Genomic DNA, 10,475 nt, shown 5'->3' with positions numbered 1-10,475 from the left:
CCACGCCCAGCTAATTTTTGTATTTTTAGGAGAGACATCATTTCACCATGTTGGCCAGGCTGGTCTCAAACTCCTGACCTCAAGTGATCTGCCCCGCTCAGCCTCCCAAAGTGCTAGGATTACAGGTGTGAGCCACTGCACCTGGCAGATGGGAGCATAATTTGAAGATCACCAGAAATAGTCCTGCAGACCATTCATGAAGCCTTATCTTTTCCTGATTATGCTTTGAAAGCATATCATTTGAAAGCCAGTCAAGGAAAATGGGCAGGAACTTCATCATGGGAAAGATGCTTTGCTACCATTTGAGATTTGACTATACTATAATTGAGAATTTGCATTGGTTCTTGGGAAGGGTGTGTGTGTGTGTGCGCGCGCGTGTGTGTTGGGTGTGTATGTGGTGTTTGAGGTGGGAGGGTTCCAACAATTACTAACTGGAAAATCAGAAGAATATAAGAGCCTAGGCTACAACTCACACTGGTGTGGGGACCTCCAACTATACTTCCTGTGGGTGCCGAGGACCACCATGGACTTCACCATGGGGCTTAGAGTATTAAGACTCAACCAGCCCTACCACACCCCACTCTTCCCCAGGCTGTGCTAAAAACACAATACCTGAGGGCAACTGTGGACTTACCACTGCAGCAATGCTCCAGGGCAATTTCTTTCAATAATTCAGACAAAGGAAGTGGTCCACTTGGAAAGGAAGGATTGCTCATGTGAGCAGAAGTTTTCTGAAAGTTGGACATAGAGAACACAACAGAAGAAGTATGTACTCAGAGAGGCCTTACCTGGGACAAAGGGTTAATGTTAGGAAATGGGGATTCCCATTGAGCCCAACAGCACGTAAAGAGTTTTAACTCCCTGAGGGCTTTTTCCTAGGGTGGGAATATTATTAATAATAATTAGCACACAATTTCAAAGGGCCTCCCTGTTAGTTATCCTCGATCCTGCGCTGAAGTCTGATGCTCAGATACAGCCTAGAATAGCCAGGCTTTGTGGAGTAAAGGGGAGGGCAGGGACATGACATGCGGCCTGCCCATCTCCGCCTCTCTGCTACCATTAGTGAGAACAGAGCAGCATCCTGGCAAGGGCTCTGTGTCCTGTTGCTCCAGGCAGGGATCAGCACAGCTGGGATTGGCCGAGGAACACAGGGTACTAATCATTCCTCCAGGGCTCTACTCTCCTCCCCAACCCCTCCCATTCCCAACCCATCTTCTTTCCCAAAAACCTTGAATGAGAGAGAAAATTGGAACTTAGTTTTTAAATTATTTAGCATACCTTTAGGAACTTTTGAAACCATGTATCACTTTAATACCTTTCGATGGCTAACAAATGGTTCACTTCGATGCAATAAGCAGACATAAGCAATCGTCTGGAATGCTTCTGATCCATTTGGAGACCCTGATGAATTTTGCTTTAAAACATCACTGATGGCTGTCAACCTCTTTTCCATTCCTGCCTCTCCCAGTCTCCCCATTTAGGCTTCATCACCTCATACTGAAACTACTGAAATATTCTCCTAATGAACTGTCTTTAGTTTCTCCCTGTTGCAAAATCATCCTATATCTCAGTGCCAAAATTTCTCAAAGTATCAGCACACACACACACACATACACACACACACACGCACACTCACATAACCATTTTATCCCAATTTGCCTAGGACTTTCCTGGATTGAGCATGAAAGTCCCATGTCTCAGGAAACTCCTCAGTTCCAGGAAAACTGAGACAGTTCAATCTAACAGGTCAACCTAATACATACATAAGCACACATGTGCTCTCACTCATTCTCTCTCTCTCTGTCTTTCTCTCTCTATCAAGACTCACCATTGCTTGCAGTGCTTCATATGTAGTGAGTATTCAAATATTGTTGATGGATGGATGAAAGGATGCCTTGATGGATGAAAGGAATGGGCTAATTTGAGGCAAAATTCATACTCATCCTTCTACAATGTTATAAAATGTAATGGAGAGGTGTTGTTTAGTTTGTTTTAACATTGTTTGGCTTATAAAGCAATTTTGCCATATTAGTACTCAAAATACTCTGTATGTATCATATATTCCCCTCACATCACAGATGAAGAACCCAATCCTTGGAGAGGCTAACTAACTTGTCCAAGGACATACAGCTAATGGGGGAAGGGTAGTAATCCAACCCAAGTTCATGGTTCTAGACACTCTCAACATCATTCCCTTCTACTTTGCTCACTCTTCTGCTCTATTTAAGTTGATCTTTTTCCATTCTCTAAATAGGCAACAAATAACCCTATTCTTGCTTCCAGATATTTTCTCAAGCCATCCCTTTAGCAAGGAATGTCTTCACATTTCTCCATTGCATCATAATCCCAATGGTTGTCATTTTCTGAGCACTTACTACATGTTGAGGGAGGAGAAAGAATTTAGATGATGGTACACTGGCTCTTAAATATTTTGGCCTATGAGTGACATGTATTGGTGTCATTCACATTTCATTGGTTAGAACTAATCTGTGGCACACCTGAGTACAAAGTGCCTGGGAAACAAAGTTATCCCATATGCCCAGGAAGGAGAGTAGAACCAGACAAGAGAGAGCACCAGAAGGCCCTGTAAAGAAGCCAAAGGCAATGTTTGCCTTATTAACTGGAACTCATGATGCACAAACTGGGGAGACGGAAAAAGGAACATTGAGCTTCAGAGACACAAGAGTAGGTCCCCTATAGGCAAAACAGGGCACGCCAAGAAAGTGAGCTATGACTTGGTGACTAACACAGGAAACCAGTGTTCCATAGTTGATACTCCATCTCAGGACAGGACTCTGGTTCTCAGACAGGGGATCAGAAGTCAGTACTGGGGCATTGCTTCTTTGGGTCATCCTACCAGTGAATGTGACTTTAAAATGCCAAGGCTCCCTCCCGATCCTGGAGCCATGTGGCCCCTGGCCCTAGTGATCGCATCCCTGACCGCGGCCTTGTCAGGAGGTATCTCCCAGGAGTCTTCCAAGGTTCTCAACACCAATGGGACCAATGGGTTTCTCCCAGGCGGCTACACCTGCTTCCCCCAGTCTTAGCCCTGGCAGGCAGCCCTACTAGTGCAAGGGGGCCTACTCTGTGGAGGAGTTCTGGTCCACCCCAAAAGGGTCCTCACTGCCGCACACTGTCTGAATGATGGGCTCAAAGTTTACCTAGGCAAGCATGCCCTAGGGCGTGTGGAAGCTGGTGAGCAGGTGAGGGAAGTTGTCCACTCTATCCCCCACCCTGCATACCGGAGAAGCCCCACCCACTCGAACCACGACCATGACGTCATGCTTCTGGAGCTGCAGTCCCTGGCCCAGCTCACAGGCTACATCCAAACCCTGCCCCTTTCCCACAACAACTACCTAACCCCTGGCACCACCTGTCAGGTGTCTGGCGGGGGCACCACCACCAGCCCCCAGGTGAATTACTCCAAAACTCTACAATGTGCCAACATCCAACTTGGCTCAGATGAGGAGTGTCATCAAGTCTACCCAGGAAAGATCACTGACAACATGTTGTGTGCCAGCACAAAAGAGGGTGGCAAAGACTCCCGTGAGGGTGACTCTGGGGGCCCCCTGGTCTGTAACAGAACACTGTATGGCACCATCTCCTGGGGAGACTTCCCATGTGGGCAGCCTGATCAGCCTGGTGTCTACACCATGTCTCAAGATATGTCCTGTGGATCCGTGAAACAGTCCGAAAATATGAAACCCAGCAGCAAAAATGGTTGAAGGGCCCACAATAAAAGTTGAGAAATGTTAAAAAAAAAAAAAAAAAAAAATGCCTAGGCTCCTCATGAAAGCTTATCTACACAGTCATACAGGATAACAGGACTGTGTGATGGCAACTCAAGTAGATACCAAACCTGAGTCCTGGGACAGGTATATTTCTCCATCACTAGTGCACATACACACCCATGCACACGCACACAAACACACACACACACACACCCCAGACAACAGAAGGCAGGATTTATATATTCTGCCCCTAGCTCTCTTGCCTGGAGAACTCAACTGAGGCACCCATTGCAAGAAACCTCACCTCTTGAGAAGTAAAATGCTCAAAGAGTTCATCAGTCAAGGTGATAGCAACCATTACAGACATCCAATAATATTTGTTAACAACGCTGTTAGTGGTGATGACCTTGATCACAATATATCACAAAATTTGTGTATATCAAATTTAACTTTGATATACACACAGAGGATAAAACTATCTCTCTACGAAAAGCCCACTAGTGTCATCAAGCAGACAGAATATGAGTCTGGCCAACCCTGAAGAACCTCCATGTGCCAATTCTTAGGACTACACAGATAAACTATTTTGAGATTTTGCTTGAATATCTGGAAACAGAATATTTTCAAAATAACTGATTTTAACTGAATTAAACTAAATGGTTCTAAACTATTCTGTGTGTACAGATACAATATGTTGTGCCCACCGAAAGGACAATAATTTGGCAATTTCTATCTTGAGTCAAGTAATTCATTCATAATTAATTAATACTAATATAATTTGTAATATTGATAAAGCCAATGGTCACAAAATGGTGGTATGGGATGGTCATTTTTACAGCAAATGGACACATCTCTGGGGTTTCCAACAGCAAAACTAAACTACTGATTTTGGTGAGCCTGAAGTAAATTATTAACTTACTGTCATCATTGCCCTAGTACATGCCTGAGGAAGTCTCCCTTTTTATCCAGGTAGAGCTTTGTTTCAGCTTACATTCTCCAATCCTTACAACTGGATTCAATTTCATTCCATTTGTATGGAAAGCCTACTTATGCTAAGGATGATATTTATATCTGAGGCTACAAAGATAATAATAATAATAATTGCCATGCTATCATATTCATTTTACAGACGAGAACACTGAAACAGAAAGGTCACCTCAGCTGTTGCAAAGTAATAAATGGCAAGACTGGAATTTAGAGAAGGGCTGTGTGGCCCCAAGGTCCACTCATAACCACTACTGCACAGCTCTACCCTCAGAGGACTTGCATTCCTGTTCTTGGATGTGCGGAATGCATCACCTATAACGTCTGCATGCACCCTGAGACATCTGCATCACCCCCAAAGTTAGGTCCGTCCCATCCCTACCTTGCCCCAGCCCGCTCCTCTGTCTTACATTTCAGTCCTCTGAGAGTTGGAGAGCTGGCCCAAGCCCTAGTCTGAGCCACTCTGCTTGATCCAAGCCAACTCCCCGCCAAGACCTCAGACTGCTGCTCCCCCAGAATGCAAGTCCTTCTTACCCAATATTAAGGCAGTACAGGGCAGTTAAGAAGAGCTTGCAGTTAGATTCACTGCTCTGAGGCTCAGTTTCCTTATCTATAAAGTCAATGTAATATTCTCTCCCTTTAAGGTTGAATGAAATAATCTACGTTAAGTGCTCAGTACAGGGCTTGTCTGCTGGGGGCTCCCATCTGCTATGAATCTCTGAAGATTGTGGTCGGCCAAAAATACTAGACCACCCTCCCTGCATAGCATTAAGGATGCTTAACTCAACTTGTACACTCCTTGGATGCTTTGCACTGCCATGTCCAGTGTCTATCTCTGAAATCAAACCAGTTTCCCCAGTCCACATCACATTGGCTGAGGGGTCAGAGCCCTTGTTTCTCTCTGGTAGCCTTGGCTGAGAGCACAGCATGCCTGCTCCTGTTCCCCACTTCAGAGTAGTGCTATTCAGTAGAATTTCCTAGGGATGATGTAACTGTCCTGTCCAAAGTAGTAGCCACTAGTTACAATTGGCTACTGTGCACTTGAAATGTGGTTAGTACAATTAAGGACTAAAAATTTTAATTATTTTTTATTTAAATCACCACATGTAGCTGTGGCTAGTGACTGTCATATTGGACAGAACAGGTATGCAGTATGGTCAACCAGGTGTGTTCCCTGTCTCTCTACTCTGAGTCCTTACTCACCCCATATGGGGTTGCTTAGCCACTCACAGTAAATCCTGCCCCAAAGGTAACTTACCACACACCTGTTGGCTCCTACAGATGAGCCTGTGATGGCATCTCGTGCATTTGCCTCGGTATTGAGAAATACACCTCCCAGGTAACAACCCTGTAGGGGTCACTGGAAGGTAAAGAGGAAACAGACAAGCAATCCAGCAGTGGGACTACAGCAGCCAGCGCTGAGAAGGGGTGTATATAATTACATATCCCAGAGCCAGAGAGGATTAGAAGTGCTACAGAAGTGAATGTCAGGCAACATGATATTCCACAGGTGTGAAAGTAGCGTTTCTATAGAGTTGGCCAACACTCTCTAAATCAAAAATATCTGCTGCCGAATGGAGAGAGAAAGAAAGTGAAGTGAATCACAAACTAGAGTCAAATGGGATAGGAGAGACAGTACAGAGTAGTTAGCCCAGCAAATCGTACAAACCTGACTGCCCACACTTTGCTCCAAGTGTTGAGTCCTTTATCAAAGGGACGTGTGATTTAAATTGAAATTATACGTTTAAAAAACATGATTTTAGGCCGGGCGCGGTGGCTCACGCCTGTAATCCCAGCACTTTGGGAGGCCAAGGCAGGCGGATCACAAGGTCAGGAGATCGAGACCATCCTGGCTAACACGGGGAAACTCCGTCTCTACTAAAAAATATTTAAAAATTAGCCTGACCTGGTGGCGGGCGCCTGTAGTCCCAGCTACTGGGGAGGCTGAGTCAGGAGAATGGCGTGAACCCGGGAGGCGGAGCTTGCAGTGCGCCGAGATCGCGCCACTGCACTCCAGCCTGGGTGACAGAGCGAGACTCCAACTCAAAAAATAAAAATTAAAAAATCAAGATTTTACAGATAAGGAAGCTGAGGCTTAGGAAGGTTATCTACTCAAGTTCATGCAGTTTATAAGACTTATAACTGTGGGATTCCAGATTTTCATCCTCAGTGATCCAGAATTCACAAGGGAGGTGAGGAGGTCATTTTAAAGATCCGAGCATCAAGTGAAAATAAAAATGGATATGGAATCAAGGCCATTTTAGTACGTAATGGGATGCCTGGGACCCAAGAGCAGAAGGGAAGGGTTCAGGAGTGAGGATCTTATTTAAGGATCCAGATGATGAGCTGGGTTTTTGACGTGTTGATCTGTAGGTTGCACTGCAATAACTAATTCAAAATGACCAAAAGTCATTGGAGATGCAGGACTAAAACTATGACGAGAAGTTGGAACAGGAGATACAAGTATCAATCGAGGAATTGTTGCAAAGCGTACAAAATCTCAAAAGAACAAAAAGAAAGCAGCAATAGCCAAAGTATTGCCAGAGAGGAGACACTGACAGAAAACTGACATTAATTCCCCAGCATGTGCCACTTTTGCTAGGTAGTTGTAGCAATCTTTACTTCACCTCATTATCCACACTACAAACGTGTCAGAGAGATATGAGAGCAAACATTTGCCCTTTTCCTTTAAACAAATATCTTTTTCTAGCAACTTCTCACAGGGTGGGGTTGGGGATTCTCTCGTCTATCCTGCAGTGGAAACACATTAAGTGGAGACCACATCCGAGAGAAGGGCGAGTCATGTGACCTAGGCTGAGCCAATCAATGCCTCCCATTTCCCTCGTCACAGTGATTGGTTGAGGGATAGGCACAAGACCCAATCAGCTTCAGTGAGACCCAGTGAAGCTTCAGCTAGGAATGCCGGGACAGAGTCTGGCTGGCTTTCCTTTAGGATTCGAGCCTAAGATGTGTGGGGAATGGAGCAAATGTAACTGTCTTTCTACCATTTGAAACCTGAGACTGGAGTCAAAACTAAGGAATTGCAGCAGAAAGGAAGAAATTGGGTCCTCTGGTGACTATTGAGTCATGAATCAAAATATGCCTAAAGTGAGAACCCACAACCTTTCCACTCATGTGAGCCAGGAAATTCTGTTTGGGATGAGTTTTCTAGTATTTGCAGCAGAAGAATCCCTACCTGATGCAGAAATGACCCACATTTTCCAGCTGAGGCAAATAGAGGCCTCAAGAGATTAGCTAACTTGCCCAAGTTCACACAAATAACTAAGCCAAAATTTGAAGCCACTCTGTTTCACCTTGAAAAGCTGGTGAGGAAGACAAACTGGATTTTTAACTGACTGCAGTATGACAAACGTGTGAAAAAAGAAAGACACAATAGGAAGATGGAGTGAAAGAAGGGCAGAAAGTGAAGGTCAGTGTAATTGAGGTACAAGTTTCAATGACATCTGAAGATTCTAAAAATCTGGGGTTTTCCTGGTTGCCCCGTCTATCCCAGTGACTCAGGAAGATAGGAAATCAAGGCTAACTCTGATTACCTAGTTGACTATTTTAAACTCCAGCCATTTATAGAGCACTAATTAGAAATAATTTCAAGCAAAACATCTGGTCACTGATTTGCTGAAACATCAATATTGGCTCTCTATGAGAAAAATTTGCATTTCATTGCTAAGGAAAAAACATTAGTACCTGGAAACCAAAGAAAGCAAATCTAGACCCATGAAGATCCTCAGTTTTCAGAAGGCAAACCACCATGAATTATTCTAATGATTTGACCTTTTCACTCCAGAATAATCCAAAGCGAGCACCTGCAAAGGAAGTGGGGTGAAGTATCTAGTTCATAGCAGCCCTCAACAGGTATTCTATTTTTGAGGTTCCATGTTTTCAAATTTATGCCAATTTTGCGTTCTTCTTCATAATACATTTATTTGTTTCCATGTAAAAATATTTAAGGTACTTATCAACTACTTATTTCAACAAATCTAAATCTACTAGTGAAATGTATTCTCTGATTGCATGCACTCCACGTGTCTTGTGACTTCTCACACATTAAGAACACCAACACCCCTGGTGTTACAGATTAGAGAAACTGGGATAACAGTGGCAGAAAAAAAATGGATCCCTGCTTGCTGCTTGCCACCACCTGTTCTGAGTGTTTTTCTTATATTAACTCATTGAGAAAACTGAGTCACAAAAGACTAAGTGGCTTGCCCAAAGTCACAGAAATTGTGAGGGGTAGAGTTAAGATTTAAATGCAATATCTGGCTCCTGACCACTAGGCTATATGCCTTTTAAGTTCCTCAATTCTTGACATAAAACCCTACCTGTCATCTGAAGACTACAATAAAGAGTGTGTTGGAACACTCTGCTACACTATGCTATATTATACTATCTTATATCATATTATAGTATATTATTCTACACTATACTATGCTATGCTACACTATATTATACTGTGCCTCACTATATTATGCTACACTATACTACACTATGATATGTTATACTATACCACACTATATGATAAGTAAGTAGGCACAGACTTTGGGGCTGACTCGGTAGTATCTGTGAAAATTCTACATGCGCACCCCTGAAACCTGGTAACCCCATTTTTAGGAATCCATCCTAGTGAAAGACTTGCAGAAATGGACGAGGCACACACAGGTACCCTGCCACACTGCTTTTTAAAGGGGAAAAATGAAAAAGCCTAAATAGCCTTTGACACTGGAATTCTTTCATTTGAGACATTCATACAGTGGATTGCCATTAAGTCATTATAAAGAACAAGGTCAATGTTTATGTGTAGCATGGAAAATTATCTAAGGTACAGGATTAAGTGAAAAGGGCAAGTTACAGAAAGATATGTACAGAATGAGGCAGGGATTTACACATTTAGGTTGAAAACAACATAAACTGTATTTTTGTACATGAATCAGGCTCTATAACAAGCAATAGGGATTTCAGTGTTTGACGATGGTTAATGGTGGTCCCAAGAGACACCTAAGAGACTAGATAGTAGACATTGCAGTTATTCACCAGGAGCAAAAAGAGTGACAGGCACACTGGGGGTGTAAGAAAAAGCCCCCCTTTATCCAAGATGCTTAAGAAACTAGAAGAATGTCCTGCAGGATAGCATGGGGGCAAATCAAAAAGGACTTTGAGGAGATGTGGCATGGAATATAGACTGATGATAATCCCTGGCCTGGCCTTTTTGCTCTGACTGTTCTAAAGGTTGTCTGCATCCCACAGAGAGATGACTCACGTGGCTCAAAGTCGCCCAGCTATTCCTGTAACCCCAGCACTTTGGGAGGCCAAGGCAGGCGGATCACGAGGTCCAGAATTCGAGACCAGCCTGGCCAACATAGTGAAACCCCATCTCTACTAAAAATACAAAAAGTAGCCAGGCGTAGTAGTGCACACCTGTAATCCCAGCTACTCAGGAGGCTGAGGCAGGAGAATCACTTGAACCCAGGAGGCAGAGGATGCAGTGAGCGGAGATGGTGCTATTGCCCTCCAGCCTGGGTGACAGTGTGAGACTCTGACTTGAAAAAAAAAGAAGAAAGAAGTCACCCAGCTACATAGGGACTGAGCTGGCATTACATACCAGATGCCTGTAAGCACTCCACTTGCAACTCACTCAGCTCTAGATTGTTGATCTTTAAGTTGCATTCCAAGTGTGTTCAAAGAGTGTCTTGATCTCTGACATGAATTGTATAAACAAACTAGGGCCCAGGCCACCAGACTCCA

General features: G+C 43.8%; 1 pseudogene; it reads left to right on the top strand.

The window, feature by feature from the left end:
- Positions 1 to 2,906: 2,906 nt before the first annotated feature.
- Positions 2,907 to 3,739, top strand: LOC116268924 (annotated as a pseudogene).
- Positions 3,740 to 10,475: the final 6,736 nt, after the last annotated feature.

This window comes from Papio anubis, chromosome 9 (genome assembly GCF_008728515.1).
Source record: "Papio anubis isolate 15944 chromosome 9, Panubis1.0, whole genome shotgun sequence".
Classification (NCBI taxonomy): domain Eukaryota; kingdom Metazoa; phylum Chordata; class Mammalia; order Primates; family Cercopithecidae; genus Papio; species Papio anubis.
Note: the sequence above shows the minus strand (reverse complement) of the source record. Positions and strands in the feature narration are given on the sequence as shown.